This window comes from Trichechus manatus, unplaced genomic scaffold (assembly GCF_000243295.1).
Source record: "Trichechus manatus latirostris isolate Lorelei unplaced genomic scaffold, TriManLat1.0 scaffold00083, whole genome shotgun sequence".
NCBI classification, from domain to species: Eukaryota; Metazoa; Chordata; class Mammalia; order Sirenia; family Trichechidae; genus Trichechus; species Trichechus manatus.
In genome coordinates this window covers 1,305,208-1,328,975 of record NW_004444019.1, presented here as the reverse complement: position 1 = coordinate 1,328,975, position 23,768 = coordinate 1,305,208, and the positions used below count along the sequence as shown (strand labels likewise).

General features: G+C 38.3%; 1 long non-coding RNA gene across 1 annotated transcript in view; it reads left to right on the top strand.

Moving 5' to 3' along the window:
• The first annotated feature begins 205 nt into the window (after positions 1-205).
• The window catches only part of LOC111821423 (uncharacterized), an 82,249-nt gene continuing 58,686 nt past the window's right edge, over positions 206-23,768 (top strand). The window contains exons 1-2 of the long non-coding RNA XR_002824846.1: positions 206-426; positions 11,566-11,642. This is a non-coding gene — a long non-coding RNA (uncharacterized LOC111821423). The remainder of the gene's footprint in view (positions 427-11,565; positions 11,643-23,768) is intronic.

Genomic DNA, 23,768 nt, shown 5'->3' with positions numbered 1-23,768 from the left:
GGAGCCTAATTTGCTGTGAAAACTTTCACCTTAAACACAATAAAATATTATTTTAAAAAAAGGTATGATTAACATTTTGTATGTTTATTTTAGTTTCTATTTCTACAAATATGCAATCTGCATACAGACAATTGAGACCATATTGCGTATAGAGTTTGTGTTCTCTTTTATTTCACTTAATATTATATTGTATTTTCCTGTTCCATTAATTTTTTTTAAAACTATATTTCCCTCTCTTAAAAACTTTTTATATTTTAAAATGTAACACAAATACAGAAAACTGCATAAATGAATTAGCATAAGGTGAACTCTCTTAAAACCACTCCCTCTCTTAGAAGATAGAGGCTTGCCAGTCACCCCAGAAGCACACTCCTAACATAAGCCTGCTCCTCTTCCCCAAAATTGACTGCCTTCATGACTTTTATGGTAAGTATTTCCTTACTTTTCTTTATGTTTTTATCATTCTGTGTGCATCCCTGAACATTATTGTTTAGTATTGCCTAAAGATATAATTGTTAGTGATTGCTTACTATTTCATCATCTTAAAATAAGTCAATACATTCAAACATAGAGTACTGGATGATTTACTTTCCTTCTTAGGAGTTTGATTTTTAATTTATTTTATTTTTTTGTAGATACTAGTTCACTTAATGTAAAATTCTGAAAGTTCAAAAGAGAATGCAGTGAAAAGTCTTCTCATCTCTGTTCTCTAGCCACTTGGCTGTCTCTATGACCAATTTCTAGGAAATAGTTTTTGTGGAAAAACGTGCCTAAGAATGATGTTGATATTTCCTCATTTATAATGTCCTAAACTAATCTCCTAGATAGGTACAGAAAATATAATTCTTAGAAAAGCCATCAAAATCACTGCAGTTGATTTTCCTTTTCTATTGTTGTTAGGTGCTCTCCAGTTGGGTCTGACTCATAGCAACTTTATGCAAAACAGAATGAAATGTTGCCCAATCCTGCACCATTTTCACAACTGCTGTTGCTACGTTTGAGCCCAATGTTGCAACCACTCTGTCAATCCATCTCACTGAGGATCTTCCTCTTTTTTGCTGACCCTCTACCAAGCATGATGTCCTTCTCCAGCGACAGATCCCTCCTGATAACATGTCCAAAGTTTGTGAGACAAAGTCTCACCATCCTTGCTTCTAAGAAGCATTCTGGCTGTATTTATTCCAAGACAGATTTGTACATTCTTCTGGTAGTCCATGGTATTTTCAATATTTGCCTGCACAATAATTCAAATGCAAGCTGGCATAATTTCTGGAACGAGATATGTGGTTTTACCGTTATGCTCTTTAAATGCATACTGTTGAACAGTTACATGAATTGGTTGTGAAATAACCAAAGAATGAAGCATAGGATCAAACTACATGTAAACTGTGCTGTGGTGTTTTACTTTGCTGTACTATGGTAATGAGAGTCCTAAATGTTTTCCTTGAGCATGTTCGAAAACTGAAGCAATTTCTTACGTTTTGTTCTAGTGGATAAACATACATTGAATGTCCTGATAATAACATATGCTATGCAAAATCATAATTCAATATTTGCACGAATGGAGGAGCTAACTGCCTTCTAAACTGCCTGACCAGTACACCATTTTTATGAATCAGGAGTCTTTGATTGTAAGAACAAAAGCAGCGTCTCCTTAACTTAAGTAAAGATAATTTGCTGGAAGGATATGGGTATTCATTGTTTGTTAGAAAGACTGGAGGACCAGGCTTTAAAATAGACAGAGCCAACAGAACTTAAGAGGTTCAAGAACTGGGAATGACAAGAGTAGTCTCATATAAAAATTGGCTTCTGATATTTTAGCAGATTTTAGTAGAAACTGTGTGCCGGACCATGGGACATCGGTTGTATTAGTTAGGGTTTTCCAGAGAAAAAGAACCAATAGGCCATATATACATTGTTGTTGTTAGGTGCTGTCGAGTAGGTTTCGACTCATAGCAACCCTATGTACAACAGAATGAAATACTGCCTGGTCCTGCACCATCCTTATAATTGTTGCTGTATTTGAGGCCATTGTTGCAGCTTCTGTATATATAACACCATATATATATATATACACACACACATACATATACTTACATATGTATGTGTGTATATATGTACGTACATGTATATGTATGTGTATATATATATATATATATATAAATATAAACCAGTCCTGGCAGTGCAGTGGTTAAGCATTTGGCTGTTAACAGAAAGGCCAGCTGTTTGAATCCACCAGCTGCTCTGCAAGAGAAAAGACCTGGTGATCTGTTCCTGTAAAGATTATAGCCTAGGAAACTCTACGGGGGCCGCTCTACTCTGTCATATAGGGTTGCTATGAGTAGGAATCGACTCAATGGCACATAAAAACAACATATATATATATATATATATAGAGAGAGAGAGAGAGACAGAGACAGAGACAGAGACAGAGACAAGAGACAGAAATTTTAAGGAAGTGGCTCAAGAGATTGTGGAGGCTGGTGAGTCTAATCTGTAGGTCAGGTGGCAGACTGAAAACTCTGGCAGGATATCTGTGTTATAGTCTTAAGGCAGAACGGCTTCTCTCTGGGAAACCACAGTTTTTGCTCTTAAAGCCTTTGACCAATTGGATGAGGCCCATCCATTTTGTCAAGGATAATCTCCTTTACTTAGAATTAACTGATTGTAAATGTTAATCACATCTACAAAATACCTTCATAGAAACATCTAGACTAATGTTTGACCAAACAACTGGACATCATAGCCTAGCCAAGTTGACACATAAAATTAACCATCACATAAGGTGACTACAACTGGAGTTACCTGTCATGGTATTATCAGATACACTGACTGATAAGTTTGTGTGGATGTATCAGCAGACTTATGATATAAATGAAACATTTGGGATTCAGCCTGAACATGTCCAGAAAGGCATGAATAAATTGCAAGCACCTATAGCTCGGATTTTCAGGTCATCTGTATCTGTTGCACCAATGCACTACCTCAGCTTATGTCTTGGGCCCCAGGGAACTGTGGTCTTCTATGACCAAGTGATAGGGGAAGAGATAACTTAGGCCCAGTTTACACATTATTTCACACAATGTATTAGTGCTAGTGGAAAATGGACTGCCACTGCATTACAGCACTACTCAGGAGTGGAAGGACAGTCATGAAGAGAAATCCTCTCTGTAGGTAATAAAAATGGTCATTCAGTTATTATGGAGGGAGAAATGTACTGAGGTATGGATATACAGGGATTCTGGGGCAGGGAGGGAGTATCTTGGTTGGTTTTGCAGAGGCCTGGCAGGAGCAAAACTGAAAGATCTGTCTTGGTAAGGCACCTTTGTACTGGCTCTCCCAACTTCCTTCCCCCACTCTTCTGTTCCCTCACTCCTGTTTCCTTGGGATTACACTCCCTAATAAGGTATTATCACATGAGCTTTTGCCTCAGGCTCTGCTTTGAGGGGAACCAAGTTTTCCAAGTAGATGAGTAAAATATTTGTGGGCAATTCAGATTCTCAGATCAGATTATACATTCTCTGACCAAGAAATGATGTATGTTCAGTGATGGCTCAAACTATTCTTATGACTATTTCCCTTATTTGAGAAAGAAAATGGAGAGAGGCTTATCCAAATTATTTCTGATAGCTTTCAAGTATACCCCTTCTCTGCAAATATTTCTACCAAGTCAACCATTTAATATAATTAGGCTAGCAATCAAGAGATAGAAACCTGTCTATGGGTAGACTGGATAAGAAAATTGTTTCATCAACAAAACAAGGAGAAGCTACCTCATTCTTTTCACCCTGAGAAAAATCAATATGTAATCAAAATTTTCATTTTTCTCCTGAAACTATCCAACAAGTTGAATTTGACTATTTCTCAATGCTATCAACTCTGTCAAAAACTTAAGCAAAGAATACTTTTCAAAGTATTTCTCCCACTTTACTCCTTAAGGAATCTGAATCTATTGAACAACTGGTGATTGTCCCTCTTGATTTAGCATTTGGCACATCTCCCTTCTGAGGACTTCTGAGACACCTTGTGTTTCATTAAAAATAAATAATGGCAGGATTTCCTTACTAAAGAGATAGGCTAATGCATAGTAACATCTTTCCTTGGCCTCACTTTATAATACTTGGTAGAAAGGAAAAAATAATATTGGTAAGGTAGAAATGGCAAGTTACCAACAGGAACAAGGAAGGAACAGGGAGAGTCCAAAAGTGGGATGAGGCATACATTCTGAATAACATCGGAAGAGAAAGAAAGGCCATGCTAATGGTGATGACAGGGCCAGTTGTGGAAGAGAAATGAAGCACAACCAATGTTATCGTTTTAGGTGATATCATTCATACTCTTCACTATGACTCAACAGAGTGTTTGACAAAACACTTTCTCATCAGAGCAGCTGATTATATCACCAGTTGGTATTGGGGAGAAAACTCTGCTCATGAACTTACTTTATATCACGAACCTCTCAGAGTTTCTACCACTCTGAACTCTCAGCTGGAATAATATCCACCTATCCGGGAATGACAAACTGAAGAGTAATGGCTTTGTATTCATCATCAAAAAGAACATTTCAAGATCTGTTCTGAAGTACAATGCTGTCAGTGTTAGGATAATATACATACGCCTACAAGGAAGACCAGTTACTACCATTATTATTCAAATTTATTCAGCAACCACTAATGCCAAAGATGAAGAAACTGAAGATTTTTACCAACTTCTCCAGTCTGAAATTGATCAAACGTGCAATCAAGAGGCACTGATAAATACTGGTGATTAGAATAGGAAAGTTGGAAACAAAGACGAAGGATCAGTAGTTGGAAAATCTGGCCTTGTTGATAGAAATGACACTGGAGGTTGCATGATAGAATTTTGCAAGACCAGCGACTTCTTCATTGCAAATACCTTTTTTCTACAATGTAAACGGCAACTATACACTTGGACTTTGCCACATGGAATACACAGGAATGAAATCCACTACGTCTGTGGAGAGAGATGATGGAACAGCTCAATATCATTGGTCAGAACAAGGCCAGGGGCTGACTGCAGAACAGACCACCAATTGCTCATATGCAAATTCAAGTAGAAGCTGATAAAAACGAAAACAAGTTCACAAGAACCAAAATACAACCTTGAGTATATCCCACCTGAATTTAGAGACCATCTCAAAAATAGATTTGATGTATTGAATACTAATGACTGAAGACCAGATGAGTTCTGGATGACATCAAGGACATCATACATGAAGAAAGCAAGAGGTCATTAAAAGGCAGGAAAGAAAGAAAAGACCAAAACAGATGTCAGAAGAGACTCTGAAACTTGCTCTTGAACGCTGAGTAGCTAAAGCAAAAGGAAGAAATGATGAAGTAAAAGAGCTGAACAGAAGATTTCAAAGAGCAGCTCAAGAAGACAAAGTAAAGTATTATATTGACATGTGCAAGGACCTGGAGTTAGAAAACAAAAGGGGAGAGCATGTTAAGCATTTCTGAAGCTGAAAGAACTGAAGAAAAAATTGAAGACTTGAGTTGCAATACTGAAGGGTTCTACAGGGAAAATATTAAACAATGCAGGAAGCATGAAAAGAAGATGGAAGGAATACACAGAGTCACTATACCAGAAAGAACTGGTTGATGTTCAACTATTTCAGAAGATGTCACATGATCGAGAATCAGTGGTATTGAAGGGAGAAGTCCAAGCTTCACTGAAGGCATTGGTGGGGAAAAAAAAAAAAAAAAGCCTGCAGGAATTGAAGGCATAACAATTGAGATATTTCAACAAATGGTTGCAGCACTGGAGGTGCTCATTTTCTATACCAAGAAACTTGGAAGACAGCTACCTGGCCCACTGACTGAAAGGGATCCATATTTGTGCCCATTCCAAAGAGAGGTGATTCAACAGAATGCAGAAATTATTGAACAATATCATTAATATCACAAGCAAGTAAAATTCTGCTGAAGATAATTAAAAAATAGTTGTAGCAGTACATCAAAAGGGAACTTCCAGAAATTCAAGCCAGATTCAGAAGAGGATGTGGAATGAGGGATATCACTGCTGACGTCAAATGGATCTTGGCTGAAAGTAAATAATACCAGAAAGATGTTTACCTGTTTTATTGACTATGCAAAAGCATTTTGACTGTGTGTATCATAACAAATTATGGATAGCATTGCACAGAGTGAGAATCCCAGATCACTTAATTATGCTCATGTGGAACCTGTACATAGACCAAGAGGCAGTACTTCAAACAGAACAAGGGGTTACTGTGAGGCTTAAAATCAGGAAAGGAGTGTGTCTGGGTTGTATCTCTTCACCATACTCATTTAATCTATATGCTGAAAAATAATCCAAAAAGCTGGACATATGAAGAAGAATGTGGCATCAGGATTGGTAGAAAACTCATTAACAATCCCCTCCCCCAATGCGTCTGTCAGTTTGTTGTACTGTGGGGGTTTGTGTGTTACTGGCCAGAAGCTATGCCACCTGTATTTCAAATACCAACAGGGTCACCCAAGGTGGACAGGTTTCATCTGAGCTTCCAGACTAAGACAGACTAGGAAGAAGGATGTGGTGGTCTACTTCTGAAAAGAATTAGCCAGTGAAAACCTTATGAATAGCAGTGGAACATTGTCTGATATAGTGCTGGAAGGTGAGCCCCTCAGGTTGGAAGGCACTCAAAATATGACTGGAGAAGAGCTGCCTTCTCAAAGTAGAGTTGACCTTAATGACGTGAATGGAGTCAAGCTTTCGGGGCTTTCATTTGCTGATGTGGCATGACTCAAAATGAGAAGAAACAGCTGCAAACATCCATTAATAATTGGAATGTGGAATGTATGAAGTATGAATCTAGGGAAAGTGGGCATTGTCAAAAATGAAATGGAACTCATAAACATTGATATCCTAGACATTAGTGAGCTGAAATGGACTGGTATTGGCCATTGTGAATTGGAGAATCATATGGTCTACTATGCTGGGAATGACAAGTTAAAGAAGAATGGCATTCCATTCATCATCAAAAAAAACATTTCAAGATCTACCCTGAAGTACAATGGTGTCAGTGATAGGATAATATCCATACACCTACAGGGAACACTAGTTAATATGACTATTATTCAAATTTACGCACCAACCGCTAAGGCCAAAGAAGAAGAAATTGAAGATTTTTACCAACTTCTGCAGTTTGAAATTAATCAAACATGCAATCAGGATGCATTGTTAATTACTGGTGATTGGAATACAAAAGTTGGAAATAAAGAAGGATTGGTAGTTGGAAAATATGGCCTTGGTGATAGAAACAATGCTGGAGATTGCATGATAGAATTTTGCAAGACCAACGACTTCTTCATTGCAAATTTGTTTTTTTCAACAACATAAACAGTGACTCTACACATGGACCTCACCAGATGGAATACACAGGAATCAAATCGATTATATCTGTGGAAAGAGATGATGGAAAAGCTCAATATCATCAATCAGAACAAGGTCAGGGGCCGACTGTGGAACAGACCATCAATTGCTCTTATGCAGGTTCAAGTTGAAGCTGAGAAAAATTAAAACAAGTGCACAAGAGCCAAAAGTTCGACCTTGAGTATATCCCACCTGAATTTAGAGACCATCTCAAGAATAGATTTGATGTGTTGAACACAAATGACCAAAGACCAGATGAGTTGTGTAATGACATCAAGGATATCATACATGAAGAAAGCGAAAGTCATTAAAAAGATAGGAGAAAGAAAAAAAAAAGACCAAAATAGATGTCCGAAGAGACTCTGAAACTTGCTCTTGAACATCGAATAGCTAAAGCAAATGGAAGAAATGATGAAGTAAAAGAACTGAACAGAAGATTTCAAAGGGCGGCTTGAGAAGACAAAGTAAAGTATTATAATGACATGTGCACAGACCTGGAGTTAGAAAATCTGAAGGAAAGAACACACATGACATTTCTCAAGCTGAAAGAACTAAAGAAAAAATGCAAGGCTTGAGTTACAATAGTGAAGGATTCTACAGGGGAACATATTAAATGGTGTAGGAAGCATCAAAAGAAGATGGAAGAAATACACGGAGTCACTATACCAAAAAGAACTGGTCGATGTTCAACCATTTCAGGAGGTAGCATATGATCAGGAACTGATGGTACTGAAGGAAGAAGTCCAACCTGCACTGAAGGCATTGGAGACAAACAAGGCTCCAGGAATTGACAGAACACCAATTGAGATGTTTCAATAAACAGCTGCAGCGCTGGAAGTGCTCACTCATCTATGCCAAGAAATTTGAAAGACAGCTACCTGGCCAACCGACTGGAAGAGATCCATATTTATGCCTATTCCAAAGAAAAGTGATCCAATCGAACGTGAAAATTTTCAAACAATATCATTAATATCACACCAAAATAAAATTTTGCTGAAGATCATTCAGAAGTGGTTGCAGCAGTACATCAACAGGAAACTACTAGAAATTCAAGCTGGATTCAGAAGAGGAGATGGGATGTCATTGCTGAAGTCAGATGGATCGTGGCTGAAAGCAGAGAATATCAGAAAGACATTTACCTGGGTTTTATTGACTATACAAAGGAATTTGACTGTGAGGATCATAACAATTATGGATAACATTTCAAAGAATGGGAATTCCAGAACACTTAATTCTGCTCATGAGGAAACTGTAGATAGATCAAGGGGCTGTCATTTGAACAGAACAAGGGAATACTGAATGGTTTAGAGTCAGGATAGGCGTGTGTCAGGGTTGTATCCTTTCACCATATTTAATCAATATATTTACTGAGCAAATATTCTGAGAAGCTGGACTATATGAAGAACAACAGACATCAGGATTGGAGGAAGACGCATTAACAACCTGTGTCCTGTAGATGACACAACCTTGCTTGCTGAAAGTAAAGAGGGCCTGAAGCACTTACTGATGAATATCAAAGACTACAGCCTTCAGTATGGATTACACCTCAACATAAAGAAAACAAAAATCCTCACAACTAGACCAATAAGCAACATCATAAATAGAGAAAAGACTGAAGTTGTCAAGTCTTTAATCTTACTTGGATCCACAACCAACACCCATGGAAGCAGCAGTTAAGAAATCAAATGATGTATTACACTGGGCAAATCTGCTGCAAAATACCTCTTTATAGTGTTAAAAAGTAAAGATATCAGTTTGAGGACTAAGGTACACCTGACCCAAGCCATGATATTTTCAATTGCCTCATGTGCATGGAAGAGCTGGACAATGAATAAGGAAAACTGAAGAATCAATGCCTTTGAAGTATGGTGTTGGTTAAGAATATTGAACATACTACAGACTGTCAGATAACGAACTTGGAAGAAGTACAGCCGGAGTGCTCTTAGGAAGCAAGAATGGCGAGTCTTAATCTCACATACTTCGGGCATGTTATCAGGAGGGATCAGTCCCTGGAGAAGGACATCATACTTGGTAGAGGGTCAACAAAGAAGAGGAACACCCTCAACGATGTGGATTGTCACAGTGGCTGCAACAATGGGCTCAAGTATAACAATGATTATGAGGATGCAGCAAGACCAGGCAGTGTTTTGTACATAGAGTGGGTATGAGTTGGAACTGACTTGACGAAACCTAACAACAAGCCCTTCCTTTATTTCAGTGTGGCTGTCAAACAATGATAAGGAGATACCGGGTTTTCAGAATGGCTGTAAAGCAATATTTTCATTTAATGAGTTAAAAATAGGAAAGGTAGTCCTTGGGTAGTGCAAATGGTTAGTGCGCTTGGTTGGTAACTGAAAGGTTGGAGGTTTGAGTCAACCCAGAGGCACCTAAAAAGAAAAGCCTGGTAATCTACTTCTGAAAAATCAGCCACTGAAAACAATGTGAAGCACAGTTCTATCTGACACACATAGGGTTGCCATGAGTTGGAGTCGACTTGCGGGCAACTGCTTAATATATAAAAAACTTGTAATATTGATGTATTGGATATCTATAATTTGTGATTTCCCAACATTCATTTCCCCTTTCTAGCAACACCACATTTATTTTAGAAAAATGATATATATTTTTTCTATTATTATTTTGGATTCCACCTGGTAGAACTATACTTAGGGTCCCCACTTTTTCCTAGGCAAAGTTTGAGTATGTGATCAGAACTATGCCAATCAGATACCTACTACCTGGAATTTAAATCTTGGGTAGAGAATTAAAGAGAGAGAAAATGTTAGGAATTCATCCATTCCAGGGGTGAGATTCTAGATTGTTTCCTCTATGAGACCATTCCTATCACACCTAGTTCTTCCACCACTAGGGATGCATTGACTCTACCCATTTCAAAGCCTTGTTCTCTAGCCTTCCTGCCAGATAATGACTTCTGATATCCTTTCAGTACATTCCTTTTGCATAAATTAACTAGAACCTGTTTCTGTTGCTTGCATCTAAAGAACTCTGGGTCATTCAAATGGAGGTGTGCTTTACCAATTAGGCAGGTTAGAGGGCAGCTGGCTTTATTGCTGTAAGAGGTATGGGGCCGTAAAACCAAAAAAAAAAAAAAAAAAACCAAACCCATTGTCATTGAGTCAATTCTGACTCATAGCAACCCTATAGGACAGAGTGGAACTGCCCCATAGGGTTTCCAAGGAGCACTTGGTAGATTTGAACTGCCAACCTTTTGGTTAGCAGCTAAGATCTTAATCACTGCACCACCAGGGTTTCCTATGGCGCCATAGCTAGAAATAATGCCACAGTTCATTATTTAAACCACATTTTTTTTAAAGCATGAAGAAAAATTCTACTAATGATAAATGCAACAATTTTAAAGAGAAAAAAACAGAAACTGGAAAAAATAAGATAATCTTGATTAAAAAAAACAAAATACTTATCAAGGAATTATCTTGCTATGGCAAAAATATTAAATACATGACTCAATAGGTCTTCTGAACATCTGACATTGATTAATTTATTGCTATCACCATTGCCTTATTCTAGCTGGAATTATTTCCTAATTACTACTTGTTCCTCATTATAGATATTTTCTGGCTGTTGTAGTATATATAAATATGTGAATAGGGGTAAAATTCAGGGCTATGGAACTTGATTTGACTCAAATCCTCCCAGAAGTAAGAATTGTGTAGTAGTGTGCTTAGTCAGGTGGGATTTAATAGAATCCCAAATTCAGGAGTTACTTTTTTCCCTTTGAAGACTCAGTGACATTGATGACTTTTGTGTGGGAAGAATGTCTTGATATATCACATTTAAAAAAAAAAAAAAGTGATGGCCTGATTGCTTGTCACATTTTATCTGTATCATTATCCTGAAGAATATCAGGTTATAATCCTCTTTATCAATAGACTTAGTATATTACTTTTTTTTTTAATCATGTTTTTGGCTATGGAAATGAAGGCTTATTTGTACCTCATGTCTGAAGTTTATTCTCACAGAAATTATGTTAAATAGAATAGAATGAGTCACAGAATATCAAATATCATAACCTTTATTACAGAAGCAGTTTGAGAATTATTGCTCTAGCAGGTAACCAGCTGGCATAAGGAAAAGACTGAATAGAGTCTGATATGCTAAGTACACCTGAACTTAACTCATGCTTCTTCCCAGAAGGGCCAGCACTTCTCAAAGTGTTAACTTCATCTATGGAGCCAAGATTTTGAAAACTTTTCTCTCACCTTGAGGCGGTAAGTCTCCATTTGCATCTGATAAGTTTATGTGATTATGAGTTTGCAACCAAAACTGTACTCATCATAGAAAATTTACATTACAGACTGTCCTTGGGTTACGAATGTCTGACTTACGTTCAACCTGTAGTTACGAGCTAACCCCCATAAAGCCTATTATATTAAAATTCAAGGTACATACAATGGTTTGTAATAATAAACAGGCGCTCCTTTTTGATGTACATCAAAACATTATTATTACTGCATTATTATACTAAAGATGTTTTAGTGTATCTGGAAGTGTTTCTTTAATTTTTTTTAATGCATAGAAAGGTACACTATATACTACCTGCTAAGATAAACATGGAGCCCTGGTGGCACAGTGGTTAAGAGCTTGGGTGCTAACCAAAAGGTTGGCAGTTTAAATCCACCAGCTCCTTGGAAACCATATGGGGCAGTTCTACTCTGTTCTGTAGGGTTGCTATGAGTCGGAATCAACTTGATGGCAATTGGAAATGGGAGGATAAACATTTGACCAACTGACATTAGATATGAACTGTACCTAACTGTTCTGAGTTTATGTACAAGTTCGACTTAAAGACAGATTTAAGAACAGAACTGATTTGTAATCCAGGAACTGCCTGTACTGTTCTGTTATTGATCAAATTTTTCTTAGAGCAGAGATGGGATGAAGAGATCTTCTTAAAAAGTAAATATGATTGTGCCACTCCTTGGCTGTATTTGTTAGGAATGCTTTCAGTCGCAAATAACAGAAAATCTAGTATTTTCTTGAATATTTTTATTTTTATTTGTTTTATATTTGATGCAGTCTGACAGCAGATTTCAGGGCTATCCAATGGCTCAATAAGTTAATAAAAAATCCATCTTTTAATTTTGCTACTTATACATAGCATATTTATTTGTTGCTTCATAATATCAAAAGAGCTGCCATAGCTCCATGCATCACTTCTACATTGGAGGCAAGAAAAGGGAAAGGATGGTGACAGTGGGCGCTTCTCTCTTCTTTTCCCCTTTTACAGAGAAGCAAAAGCTCTTATAGAAGCCTTGTGGCATATTTCTGCCTATGTTCTCATTTGCCAGAACTTAGTCACACACACACCCTAAGACCAATTACTGGTGAAAGGGAATAGCCTTAACATGAATTAAAACCAATCTTTATGCACTCATGGGTTGGGGAGGGAGGTTCCAGGGAAATCAACACTCCTTAGATAAAAGTATCTGTGCCAACTTCCAAGACACAAAATTGGGGAGAAGCGGAGAACTTGCTCTGCAGGGGGTAATATTCTTTCCACCCTTTGCCCAGCTGATTCCTTCCCATTCTTCAGGTCTCTCTTTAAATGCCATCTCTTCAAAAGAGGCCTTCCCTAACCACCTGACCGGAAGTAGGTTCCTCCTATTACTTTCTATCACAGAAAATTGTTCATAGCATTATTCTCAGTTAGTAATTGTGCATCATTTTTTTGCTTATTTATTTCATCATTTCCTCTGTGACCCCATTGCCCCATGAATGATCCTCCTTTGGGGAAAAGCACTTTAAGGGACTTTTTGTTTTGCAGAGCAAAGCGAGAATCCTATTCCATTATTGAGAGATACAAGTTAATAAAGAACTTAATGGATCTACATAATAGTAATGATAATAATACAACAATAATAAAGTTGACTTCCTTTTGGGCAGAGTGCAGATTAGTTTATTGAGGGGTAAAAATAATTTTTCTCCAATCTCTGGATCCCAGACACAATTGGAAAATCATAAGCTTAGATTTAAGGGGAAAGGAATGACAAAAATATCATAGGAGGTGAGTTAGTAATCCCTATAGTGGCAAGGTGAGTGCTCAATAGGGAGACGTAAGCAATAATAATAATTATAATAGTGATAATAACAATATGTTACTGAATGCTTGCTAAGCATCAGGCAGAAGTCTAAGTAATACTTATGTTGACTCATTTAGTCTTCAATATATTTTTGCAAAGTGGGTGCCCTCTGAAGCACAGAGATTTTAAATAACCTGTCACAGGTCACTCAGCCAGTAAGCAGGGAAGCCAGGATTCTAACCCAGGCAGTCTGCTTCTTGAACTCATGCTCTTGCCCACTGCCTCCTTTGGATCAGGGATGGCTACTCTGGGATTGTGTTCTCCTTTTCTCACTGTAATTCTCATTTATATCCTCAACTCTTCACTAAGTTTTATTAAAACATGGTTTTAGTGGAGCTTTGAGGAGTTAAGGGAGGGGCCTCTGTCAACACTTATGAAGGAATTTGGGCAGGCAATACTGTCCAGGAGAAGCTTATCAAAGTGGACTTCAGGGATGTGGAGTGGAGTGGCTGTCTGAGGTGATGAGTGACAACTAGTACAGCAGCGTGGATTTGAGGAACATGCCTCCCTCAAGAGAAGGATGCGCAAGAACTTGAAAGGGACACCCTCACAGAAGTATGGAATCATGGAAGCTTGAATACTCATTACCTATTTTTATGAACAAAGACCTTAGAAGGCAGGAGTACTCAGGCATCTGGTTGTATGTGTTTCTGACATCTAGTTCCCAGTGTGTCCTAGCAGTAGGAATCTCTTAACAACATAAAAGAGATGAGCAAATGTCTCATAGTTGGTGTACGGAGAGAAACTTGTTCCCAGAGGTTATGCTGGACTGGGAATTTCAGCTAAGTTGTGAAGATTTTTGATGTACCTGATGTAGGAGAGAACAATCTCTTACTCAAATGCTATGGAAAGAGGGGATTGTTTCTTCATAAACCAAAGACTCCACTAAAAGAGAGTAGAAGGGATTGAAAGGGGCTTTAAGGCCCCATCGATAGCAGCTGGACAGCTTTTCAGAAATCTAATGTTATGTGATAAATTTTGAGCAATTACTATCTCCCAGGCATGCTTTATTAAATTACCACAACTCTACGAGTTTGGCATTATTATTCTCCCCATCTTACAGTCTCAGGCGCAGTGTTTCTTGTCTGAGGTAACACAGCTTCTCAGTGGTAGAACAGGGAAAGCTAGCATTGAACCTCCAGCAGCCATTGTTCTACTTTTCCTTGCACTCTGTTCAGCTTTTATACAAATTCCCAAGGTTCTCTTTCAATTGGAAACCACAAATGTCCATTGGCACTGATGCGAAAATTATTGCCATTCAAGTGGTAAAAGAAAAATTCTGTGCATTTGTGATGCTATACAGGGCATGGACAAATCACTAACCAAGTAAGCAAACCAGAACTGATTTACCTTTAGATGTGGCAGGAACAATCACAGAAACAATGTGTATACAAAGCAGATTCATTTGACTTTTATGTATATATTTTTTATTACTAAAGGAATGTAGGGTATGAAAAGAAAACTACAAAGATGATACATTTAAGGTGATTTTTTTGTTGTTGTTGTTGTTAAAGGACATTTTTAAGGTAGATGCTGATAATAAATTAATAAACTTGGCATACACTCATGTAAGTACCAAATGACCTTTTGGTATACTGCTACTGTCTAATTTGCTTTCTAAATCTCTTTGGCTACCCCTATAATCATCCCACTGTTACTCAATCCAAAACCGCTTTTCACTGTTGAGAAACCTTTCCCATAAAGTTCACTCATTATTCTTTCCTGTTTCTTTCACTCTCTGCCTCGTCTTACTTTTTAAACCATCACATTTGTTCTTGTATCTCACATCAGAACAGTGGGAGGGGGAGGAAGTGCATAAATACACTGGTCCACTTTTTCAACTATGGCGTTCACTGTCAGTGATGACAGTATAGGCTTTGGGGATTTGGGTTGTGTTCTTCTCTGCAACAAACCTTGACTGAATACCTACTGCTTGCCAGACACTGTGTTAGTAAAGATCAGAGAACAAGACTGATCAAGGACCCAGCTCTCATAGAGATTACATTCAAGTGGGAGCAAACAGAAAATACAAAAATGTAGAGATAAGCCACAGAGTGCTACCTTGTGAATGATAATTGATGAGATAGAGAGTAATGGGGTAGGTGACTTTAGTTTGCACTGCCAAAGAAGGCCTCTCTGAATGGATATCTTTTCTTTAAATTGTACTTTAAGTGAAAGTTTACGATTCAAGTCAATTTCTGATACAAAAGTTTATACACACATTGCTATGTGACCCTAGTTGCTCTCCCTATACTGTGACAGCACACTCTTCCTTTCCACCCCTGATTTCCGATGTCCATTCAACCAGCTCCTGACCCTCTCTGCCTTCTCATCTCGCCTCTGGACAGGATATCTTTTAAACTAAAATCTACATGACAAGGAGTCAGAAGTTTAGGATTTGACCTGCATGTACCTACAAAAAACCCAACCAAATCTGTTGCCTTCAAGTCGATTCTGACTCATAGCGACCCTATAGTCCCCCCTCATCCACAGGGATATGTTCCAAGATCCCCAGTGGATCCCTGAAACGGTGGATAGTACAGAACTGAACTGTGTTTTTTCCTATACATACATACCTATGCTTAAGTTTAATGTATACAATTTCACAGATAGAAGACTTATTCTTATCGTGGATTTTAGCAACCTCAGCGTACAATTTTTTTCTTTCCTCGTTAAGTCGAGAACTTTCACTTTTTTACTTGAAGCACTTTTAAGCTTCTGTTTGGCATATCTGAATTGCCAGCATCACTACTCTTGCACTTTGGGGCCATTATTAAGTAAAATAAGGGTTACTTGGACACAAACACTGTGATACCACGACAGTCGATCTTGATAACCGAGATGGCTACTAAGTGACTGACGGGCGGGTAGTTATACAGCGCGGATACGTTGGACAAAGGGATGATTCGAGTCCCACGTGGGATGAAGTGGGATGGAGAAAGATTTCATCATGCTACTCAGAACGGTGAGCAATTTAAAACTTATGAATTGTTTATTTCTGGAATTTTCCATTTAATGTTTTTAGACCACAGTTGACCACAGTAACTGAAACTGCAGAAAGTGGAACTGTGGATAGGGGGACCAATATACATCTAATTCTCTTCTGAGGAGCGAGGACGGTGAGACTTCATCTCACTTATTTTGAACATGTTATCAGGAGGGAATAGTCCCTGGAGAAGGACATCATGCTTGGTAAAGTAGAGAGTCAGTGAAAAAGAGGAAGACCGTTAACAAGATGGACTGACACAGTGGCTGCAACAATGAGCTCAAATAGACCTACTATTGAGAGGATGGCGCAGGACTGGGCAGTGTTTCGTTCTGTTCTACATAGGGTCATTATGAGTTGGAACCTACTGGACAGCACCTAACAACAACAACAATAACAACGACAACAACCTACCTCTAATTAGGCAAGGGACCTTGGGCAGGTCCCTTAAACTGAGTCTCAGTTTTCTGCTCTCTAGAATATGAGCCATAACAACTTTATGAAATTGTGAAGACCAATGAAATAATTTGACAAATAACTTTGTAGACGGGACGAAGAGTACCTATTTGAAGTCGATCATTGAATCTAGGATTTATATCGATTATCTCACTAAACCAATTTCCATAAAATATAAAGGGTTATACAAAGGTCTGTTGTTATTATTAGGAGTCCCTGGGTGCTGTAAACTGTTAATGTGCTCAGCTGCTAACTGAAAAGTTGGAAGTTCCCATTCACCCAGAGGCACCTCAGAAGAAAGGCCTGGTGATCTACTTCCAAAAACTCAGCCATTGAAAACCCTGTGAAGCACTGTTCTACTCTGATACTGATGACTCTGACTTGATGGCAACTGGTATGATATTTTTTTACACAAGGGTCTGTTGTTGTTGTTACTGCTATTATTATTAAGCACACCCCCGCCCCCCATCCGAACAAGGAGCTCTGGTGGTGCTGTGGTTAAGAGCTTGGCTGCCGACCAAAAAGGTCAGCAGTTCAAATCCACCAGCTGCTTCTTGGAAACCCAATAGGGCAGTTCTACTCTGTCTTATAAGGTCACTTTGAGTGATAATTGGCTTGACAGCAACGGGTCCCCCTCCGCACCAAGTGAGGTCAGTCTTCTGTAGTCTTCCTTTCCTAAGATGTCTCTCAGGGAATGTTCTGTGGGCCTCTCAAGCTGAATGTGAAAAAAACATAACTGCTTATCTTCCCTCTATGCCCTTCCCATTCCAAATTTCTCTTAAAGTTGGACAGTTCTATAACTTTCTAATATTTCAATCAAGGATTTTTGTTGTAACTTTTGAATTCTTAACATTCATGTCGTTGCTGAAACTATCCTCATATCCTCTATAGGAGCAAGGGCAGAAAAAGACTGCATGAGTCCTTGACACAACCACTCAGTGGTTGGGTGAAGTTAGGCAAATTCTTTATCTCTCTGTGTTCCTCTATAAGATGGGGATAATAGCAGTACCTACCACTTAGGATTGTTGTAAAGAGTAAATGGTTTAATACCACTAAAACACTTCAGATAGTAAGTACTCCATAAATGTTCCCTATTTTATAACCAGTTTCCTGAATCTATTCCTTCTTTATCTTATCTAGGCCTTGCTACCTCCGTAAGCTACTGCCACTCCCCACAGCCATATCCAACATTGTCTTAATTGCCCATAATTCATTCATTCATTCACTCCATAAATATTTATAAAGTATTTACAATGTATGTGTCATTGTACTAGCTACTATGGCAGATTCCCAAAGTAGAAAACATAGTCTCTGCCATCAACGAGGTCAGAGTGTAGTTGATACAAGGATTCATATACGTGCAAAATGCAAAACATTATGGGCTAAATATCCATATCAATTAATATAAGAGGAAGTCCCAAGACACTGCCTGTGATATCCCACTTAGCAAACATGCCAGCCATCTGTCACTGCTGTAATAATTTTGTATGCATCTTTTCAGGCTTATGTAGTATTTATTCAATTTTTCCTTTGATCCTTATACTAAGCCTCTCATTAGACTGTAGCACCTTTGAGAAAAGGGAAGAACAGAGTTAGTGCATAGGCTTTGGGAGCAGAAGGATCTCTGCTCTGCTAGTTGCTAATTGTGAAATGTTGGGAAAGTTGATCAGCTTCTCTGAGTCTCATTTCCTCATCTATAAAATGGGGCTAAAATAGTACTTTTTTTTGTTAATGTGAAAATTGTGTGATATAATTCATGTTAATCTTTAATGCAAAGCCTGGCATTTGTAAGTGCTCAATAAGCATATGCTGTAATAATAGTTGCTTTGTATGTGAAAAATCAGTATAATTCACACATGGTATCTAGTATAGGGTTTTGTAAATAGTGGAGAGTGAATTAATTTTGTTATAAAGGTTAATGGATAATGAAAACTTTCTACGCTCACCCTCAAATGCTTAAAATGCATGATATTTTAATATTTACTAAAATGAGACATTAAAACTTGTAAGTATAGGAATTACTGATATTGAAACCAGTAGCTAAGTCCTCCTAGTCAGTATCTTGTTTCATAACATTGTTTTACTGGCATTATCTAATTTAGTAGAATGTCAAGTGTTTGTTACCAGAACCCTAAATGAAATAAACAAACTTATCAGACTGTATGGAATGTAAAAAGGAATACCTCCCTTAAGCTGTTGTTGGTCCAGACTCATAGTCACCCTATGTACAACAGAATGAAACACTGCCCGGTCCTGTGCCATCCTCACAATCGTTGCTATGCTTTAGCCCATTGTAGCAGCCACTGTGTCAGTCCATCTCATGGAGGGTCTTCCTCTTTTTTGCTGACCCTCTATCTTAGCAAGTGTGATGTCCTTCTCCAGGAACTGGTCCTTCCTAATAACATGTCCAAAGTTCCTGAGACAAAGTCTCGCCATCCTTGCTTCTAAGGAACATTCTGGCTGTGCTTCTTCCAAGACAGATTTGTTCATTCTTCTGGCAGTCCATGGTATATTCATTATTCTTCACTAACACCATAATTCAAAGGCATCAATTCTTCAGTCTTCCTTATGCATTGCCCAGCTTTCATATGTATATGAGGCAATTGAAAATATCATGGCTTGGATCAGGAGCTCCTTAGTCCTCAAAGTGGCATCTTTGCTTTTTAACAGTTGAAAAAGGACTTTTCAGCAGATTTGCTCAATACAATACACTGATTTTTTGACAGCTGCTTCCATAGGCATTGACTGTGGATCCAAGTAAAATGAAATCCTTGGCAACTTCAATATTTTCTCCATTTATAATGATGTTGTTTATTAGTTCAGGTGTGAGGATTTTTGTTTTCTTTATGTTGAGGTGCAATCCCTACTGAAAACTGTAGCCTTTGATCTTTACCAATTAAGTGTTTCAAGTCCTCTTCGCTTTCAGCAAGCAAGCTTGTATCATCCCTTAAGCTACTGCAAGGTAAAAAGAGATAAAACAAGGTAAAAGTTTTTGCCTATGACACATCTTTTGTTTAGAAGTGGAGTGGAATGATTTAAAACCTCAAATGCAATTTCTCTTTAGAAATTGGATGATGTGTCCTTCTGTAATTGGTGGGATGACAGTTCTTAAAGAATTTCAAATCGGATCTATACTTAAAATCAGAAATTTGAACCACAGAGACATATGGTCTCGGCAGTTCCTCTGTCTCTCTTCATTTATTTGATTCTTTACTTCTCTATTATTTTCTCTTTAATATACTGTTTATCCTACAGATATTTTACAGTGAAATTTAAGTGAACACATAAGGTTTATGATGATAATATTGCCACAAGCTGCTGCTTTTGGGTAAATATGGAGATCCAAGGAGCCATAGAGATGATTCCCCCTCTCTTTCTACACCAGGGGAGCCTGAGATGTAATGACCCACCTCTTTCACTGTTAGAATTAAATTTGCCTCTGAAAAGCTGTTTTGGTTTTATAAAGCCATAGTTTACAGGATTTCAGAAATCATTCCCAGGGGCCAGTTGAAATGAATCATCAAAAAACTGATACCTGAGCCAGGAAAGAATGATCATTCATGGTGCTCAGGGCATGTCAGGTCAACAGGCTCATGATTTTGATTTGTGAGAAACATGGTACAGGAAAAGATGCTGAGAAGCCCATAGTCACTGTCCAGGCAAGATCAAGGGAAGAGCCTTTCTCTCCAGGCTACAGTTGCCTTCCTTAATAAGAGAGACCTGAGATTTGATGTGCAGAATGACTCAGGGAATAGTCTGAATGATTTCAAACCTGAACTGAATACCAGAAATGAAGTTATCAGTTGCTGTCAAGTTGATTCTGACTCATGGAGACCACATGTGTGTCAGAGTAGAAGTGTGCTCTATTGGGTTTTCAATGGCTGGTTTTTCATTTAGATGGCCAGGCCTTTCTTCTGAGGTGCCTCTGCGTGGGCTTGAACCTCCAATCTTTTGTTAGCAACAGAGTGAGTTAACTGTTTGCACCACCCAGGGTCTTCAGTCTAGCAAACAATTTACTAGATTGAAACCTGAGTCCTGCAGTGGCACTGATCTCAACTAAAAAGAAAACCCATTGCCATGGAGTCGATTCCGACCCACAGCGACCCTATAGGGCAGAGTAGAACTGCCCCATAGGGTTTCCAAGGCTGCAGATCTTTATGAAAGCAGACTGCCACATCTTTCTCCCACAGAGCAGCTGGTGGGTTTGAACCACTGAACTTTCAGCTACCAGGTGAGCACTTAACCACTATGCCACCAGGGATCCCTCAACCCCAGCTACCAGGGCTGAAATGAAAGGAATGTTTCTCCCATCCATACTGAAGAGTTGAAGAAAAAGGGAGAGAAAATGGGCTTTGTAGCCCATCAGCTGTGATAGATGAGTCAGACTCTGATTGCATTTTATTAAGTTTGGGTAAGAAATCTCTGCCCTATAACACATTGCTTTCTACACTTTTACATTTCCTTTTCTGCCTCTTTTGTTTTATAATGAAAGAGCTTTTCATTTTATTTTAAACCCACACGGGGTTTTTGCAACCTCACTCTCCTAACAAAAAATAGAGTTATCCCTGCTAAAGTAGCTAACCAAACACTCAGGGAAAAATAATGTGATGGCAAACTTTACAAATTTTCTCATCAAAACTGGAGGGGCTGAGAAAGGAGTTTGGGGAGAGAGAAAAAAGAGACCACAAGACGCTGGAGAAATGATAATAAAGAGCACCAAGGGTGTTCCTGTTTATAAACATAACCCAAAGTGGAATATTCTGTAAAATATGAAGTTCAAAGTCAAATCAGGACTTTAGGCAAAAATAACTTTCTTCTTGCCTTTATGAAACAGAATCCTGAAGGCTACGTAACTTCAAACATCTTGAAAAGTGCAATCATTTCTGGGAAGTACTCAGCCTAAGGTGTGATTTTAAAGTTGTGTTTGGATATAAAACTCAGACCATTACACCTGTGTGTTTAGTGAACTTTATATAGATGTGTATTTACTGGGCAACCATCGATATTGTCTTCCATGAGTACATGCTGTTCTACGCCTGGAAAAGGTTTGCTGCCTTGTGTGGTTGTCTTAAATGTCAAGGCTGTTGCTACTGCTGCTGCTGTAATCCCTCGTACCTCAGCAGGGCTGTGTGCAAACCTGGTAGCATTAATAAAGAAGCAAAGTTCTTGGGAAGCAGGATGGAAAGATGTCCTTTTATGCATGAACTGTTTCAGAACTCTGTCTTGATGCTTAGCTCACTCATGTTTTAAGCATAGCTTTAAACACATAACAACTGTTAATTACACAATTTTGGGGAGATGCAAAGTCACTGTATAATTACTGATGTTTTCAAAGGAATTAGCATGTAGTTACTATGAACAACATGTTCTATTTTGTGGAAGCTATGCAATTAACTTGTTCTAGGCTAATAAATTCAATGTAGTATAAGCTTACATAAACAGCTGCTGGAAGGAAGGGCTGGCTGGCAACACATTTACTGGGATCCCTTTGAACTTATTAGCCTCTGTCCTCAATACATAGATAGGTGTGTCCTGCTTTAGGAAAATTATGCTCTCATTTACTGAATGGATATATTGAGAAGTACATATGCAGGTGCTTGGAGCCCTGGTGGTGTAGTGATTAAGAGCTACTGCTGCTAACCAAAAGGTTGGTAGCTGGACTCCACCAGCCACTCATTGGAAACCCTATAAGGCAGTTCTACTCTGTCCTATAGGGTTGCTATGCATTGGACTTGACAGCAACGGATTTGGTTTTTTGGGTTTTTTTTTAATGCAGGTGCTTGGTTAGGGGAGAGGAGGTGAGATAAAATGCAGAAGGAGCAAAAACTAGAGAAAATGATGCTACTAACTTGGACACTAACTTATAGTTGAAATAGAATGGCAATAAAACATGTGAATCTATACTGTGAGTCCACACTCGCACATGACACTTACAGAAATTCAGTTTATAGACAATTTATCAGGAAGATGTCTATTTCAATTAGGAAGGTATCCCTGTACTATGTCTGGGCAGTTGTTGATTATTTATAGATCTGGCAGGCCTGGGGTCTTGGTGAACTCTCAGCTTCCAGTCAGAGGCATTCCATCAGAGTGTTCACATCAAAGAAGGGGAAGGTCATCTCCTGTCATGAGACAAAGTTCTTAACTCTGGTTGGATTATAGTTAAGGATTAGGCTGAATGACTGGAAGGAAGGTATTTCTTTACCTGTATCTTTTGCTTGTTTGGAAATTATAAGGTTACGTACCTTTTCTCAACGCCTGACAACAATCACTCCAAGAGATGATCCATTTACTTAGGGAGGTAAGTATTTTAAATTCTTATTTAGAAACTGGATCTCCTTCTTAACTCCACTGTTGTTGCCCGTCTACCCTCAACCTTACATAGACTATCAGTGAAAACAGGCTGGAAGGAGGTCCAACTGTTGTCTAGCGAGGTGAGATGGAGACAGGCAGTGCGCTCTTCCAGCGTGTGGGAACTAGTGTCCTCACACAGCTGGGGAAAGATTTCAGACCAGATATTTTACTTTTGATTGAACCTTCTGTACCTGTATTTGAATATTTTCTTTGCCTATGTAAGTGTTCACTCAATAAAGTGTCATTTTATGGTTTTTCACTAAAGTAAACCCCTGATGGCCAGTCTAACAACAAAAGGGACTTTAGGACAGATGGCCTTTTCTCAGTTGTTTTTCTATTAAAAAAGTAAAATACAGACTTAGTTACTTTTTGAATTAAAGGGATAACTTATTTCTGGTTATTAAAAAAAACCTTATAATAGAAACTTAAATTGTATATATATGCAAATAAAGCTCCTA